The following is a 4,297-nucleotide window of genomic DNA, read 5'->3' as shown; positions in this document are numbered from 1 at the left end:
ACACAATCGACAAAATCGGGCTACTGAACTGGAGAAAATCTCCTCTCCAGAAAGTGCAAATATCATCTTGGAGAGTATAAATCCTATTGCCGAAGGTCAACACTGTCTACCAGAGTCACCCCTCCCACCTCCGGCAGGTTTCTGAGCTGCAGCAATGATCAGTTCGGTTCACACGCGAGAGGTCCTTGGTTGAAAACGTGCGCCCCCTCTTCTCGTACGTTTTGCACATGATCGAGTGGTTTAAATGTGGCTCCTTCATATATGGTGCAGATCTTTTGGAAAGCAGGAGGCAAAACTGACACGTTCCCATACCAGGAGTTGAACCCCGGCCACCTGGGTGAAAAATCCGGAATCGTAACCGCTAGACCATATGGGAGCATACAGCCATGCTGTTCCGTGCGTCATGTAAGCAAACTGTAATTGCTGCCTTCATGACCTGCTTGGTGGAGAAAACATACAAGAGAGTTGGCACTCAGAGTGTCGAAGGGTCGATGTATACTAGGGCTCAGTTGAAATACAACGTCAGGATTTTTCCGACTAGTGTCACACGAAGAGAGTACATCCTTCCCACCCCTCTGCGTCTGTCTCGGTAACTCGCTGTGATCGTATAGTGGTCAGTATTTTGTGTTGTGGCCGCAACAACCCCGGTTCGAATCTGCGTCCTGGCAGAATAGGAGGAGTACTGCCTGCCTGGATGGTTGATGAACGATAGAGGCCACTCCGACCTCTTCTCGGTTTTCTTCAATGACTTACTAAGGATCTTCTTCACATTCGCACATGCAGGGGAAGCCAGTTACACCAAAGCAAACGCAGGAAAGTGCATTTCAAGCAGAGACCAGGAGGGACTTGTTTACACCGAGAGTGGTCGGAGAATGGAACAATGCGCCCAGCCCTGTTGCTGGAGCCGATTCTTGATGAGATTTTCGGCTCACTAAGAGGCCCCCGCTGGATGCTAATCGTTCTGTTGTTCTCGCAGGTGCTGCGCTGCTTTTGAGCCAACAGAGCTCGTCTTGCTCTGTAGGCACAGCCCAATTGCAAATGATCGGTATGCGTACAGAAGGAATGTGCGTTTGGTACAAGAGTGCATGAAGGCACCGGAAATACATTGGGAACAAATGACCGGTCGCTCAAGACCTCTGTGAAGTACGGGAGCGTGCAATAAGAGGCTGTTCCCGCCCGGTCTCAAACTGGGGACCTATCGCATGTGAGGCAAACGTAATAACCGCCACACTACGGAAACCTGCAGGGGCTGCTGCTGGTGTCTCGCATGCGTTTCAGGCTGAGAAAGGGAAGCGTCACTTTAGGCAGGGGGCGCTGGAGAGAGGAACAAAGGGCGCGATGAAACAAAACACGGAAACCCAGGATCGAACCAGCGACCTTTACATCTTCAGTCTAATGCTCTCCCAGCTGAGCTATTTTGGCGGTGTACACAGCCCCTACCCACCTGCTCCAGCCTTCCTGTGTTACAGCATGAGCGCACCAAGAGGAGCGGGAGAGTGTTGCAGGAACGTCACTCAGAAGGAAAGCCACCCAGCTGCGCCCTCTGAGCTCTGTCCAGCGCATCTTGCTCGCGTGGACTCCTGCCTGTGACAGGCAGGAAACAATTAGCAAGAACAGAACAACACCCCACGGGTGTCTCATGACCACACCTTAGGTTGTGACACGTGCAGGTGTGGGCGGGAAAGCAGACAAAGAGGTGACACCTCAAGGTCTGCACGATCACAGCTCTCCGCCGCCCCAGGCTTCCGCTCGATAAGCTACTGGACACACCCGCCCCTCCTCACACAGACCGTGGAAAAGCCCCCGAGTGGGAGGGCTCTCTTTTCCTCCCAGGAGCTCTTGGACACGACACACAGACAGAGTGACGGGAGCCACCGCCTGCGACACGGCTCCAGGCAGGACTCCACTCCGCAGGAGCCGCAGAGCCCGTCTGGAAATAAATCCTCATTCTGATTATTGCCCTGGGCATGTACCAATAAATCACTGAGCCTATATATATATATCACTGTGTTGAAGCTAGAAACACAGAATCACTGCAAACACATCCTAAATACAGTGTTCCTGCACCTAACCCTAACCTACTTAATAATTTAAGTAGAATAGATTCTAATAATATAATGATCCAGTGTGTTGCACTACTTCACTGATCTATGCCGTCTGAAAATAAAACCTCAGACTGCTTATTGCCCTGGGCATGTACCAATAAATCAAGAAGTCGAATTAAAATAAAAGCTTTATTTTATGATCATTCGTCCAACCACTCCAGAGATTGTCCTTCTCCATTAAACGACTTCCTGGAGACACCATAATCATATAGGAGCTCTTCTCCCACTGCAATCTCTCTTTTTGCCAAGAACAGAATTGTTATGTCAGTCTTTTCGTCAATTACAAAAGATTCTTTAATTGGTCTGATGTTGGCTTTTTTGTTTGAATGATTTATGCGCCTTCCAATTGTGTCCATATCCGGGTGGCAGGTGCAGTGTTCTTCACGCGAATCAATGCACATTTTTTGTTTAGGTCCATCAAAAAAGAATAGATATCCCATGTCTCCTTCTGCCATCTGTGCCGTTAGGGCTTCTCCAGCTGTCTTTGTGATAACCTTGCTATGGTAATCACACACCACCCCTCCCTTTTGGAAACGCCTGGAAGTTATAACCTTCTTCCCTTTCACAGGATCGTCAACAATGTGCAGGCCTCTCCAGGTTTGGAGTTTTACCAGATTTTCAATGTCCTTGCCATTTGGTTGGACTTCTACATGCGGCTTCCAGTTCTGAAGTACCTCGGACACAGCTGGTGTATTGGTTGACCATCCCATTTTTTCTAAATAATGGGTCACTTGGCTTTCTGTTGGTAACCGTCTTTTGTATTGATCTGTAGTGAAAAATCAGAAATCCACCCAAAGAATATATCCAGTAATAGACTCTTGAAATATTACTCTTTAAAAAGGGAAGAAATCCTGTTCTTACCGAATATGTTCTGTTGCTTCCTTTTCCTCTGCTCAGCTCTCCATCTATTGTAACAGTGGCTGTCGTGAACGCCGGTCACTCTCAGGTGCTCTTTTTTTCTGGGAGGCTGGCCATCTAATGTCACAGGAAACATCTGTATCAGCTTCTGGAAGGCTGCAGCATCATCCATCTTTGGGCATCTATATGCAGCAGCATACAGTGGACCTATTTGTAAAAAGAAAACTTAAATATCTCAGATCTAAGACAGAGTGGCTAAAAGGTAACTGAAAGAGGGATATTGAATTAAAACTTACCGTATAGCAGCTGTACGTTCTTGTCCATAGCCTGAAGATTGCTCTCCTGATCCTGAACTGAAGTTTAAAAAAATATGAGAAATGTATGTTTATCTTAAATATTGACTTTCAAATACTGAATTTTGATATCACTGTGACACTTACAGAGATCCTGCTTCTACAATGCCATGAATTAGTTCGCTGGCTGAGCACATGTCCTCATCTGTCAGCCTTCTGGCTAGGTTTTCAACAGTTCCATTTGAAACACCTAAATAATCATTCAGGACAGTTTTCTGATCAATAGGTAGCTTCTTTATTTCCATTTCAAATGCCCTTCTTGCAACATAGCAAGTAATCAGTGGTAGGTGGTACCTGCAAAACAAACATATATAAAATAGTTGTTTTCAAGCCACAGAAAAGTAAAAAGAAAATACATCAAAATAATAATATAATTCAATGTACTTCTCACTCAGTCTTTCGCAGATCATAGGTAGGATTGTGAACTGGTTCTCCTCCTGCATACACAAAAAAATGTTCTATTTCCATTCTGCAGTTTGCATCACAGCGCAAGTTAATGAAGTAGCAGTGAAACATCTGAGAAAATAAAAAAAATAAAAATGCAGTTTAAATGCAGTATTCTTCACATACCATTGAATGCTAAAGACAGTTTTTAGCAATGAAATATCAATAAAACCTTCAACTCACCTTTTCCTCTTCTTCATTTATTGCAAAGGAAGCTAGTCGCTGAGTTGCAGCCATGCGCTCTTTGACAGAGATTATTACCCTGTTTTGCTCGCTTTTATTCACAACTATTTTTCGCTGTATCCAATCCAGGACCTGAATTCAGAAGATTTTTTTTTTACAAATATAAATTAAATACAATTTCTCGAAAAGAACATCTATAATCAAAATTCTCGGTTGTATGAAGGGATGTTTAGTGTCATATTCTTTACCATCCCTGGGCGCTGAAGGTGCTTCAGCTGGAGAATGGCCTGCAGGTAAAGCATCACAACAATCCGCTCACTCGTGGTGAGAGGTGTGTGTCTTGCCCAGTATCCG

The sequence above is a fragment of the Atractosteus spatula genome, chromosome 10 (assembly GCF_055471065.1).
Source record: "Atractosteus spatula isolate fAtrSpa1 chromosome 10, fAtrSpa1.hap1, whole genome shotgun sequence".
NCBI classification, from domain to species: Eukaryota; Metazoa; Chordata; class Actinopteri; order Semionotiformes; family Lepisosteidae; genus Atractosteus; species Atractosteus spatula.
This window is presented reverse-complemented; position numbering follows the sequence as displayed.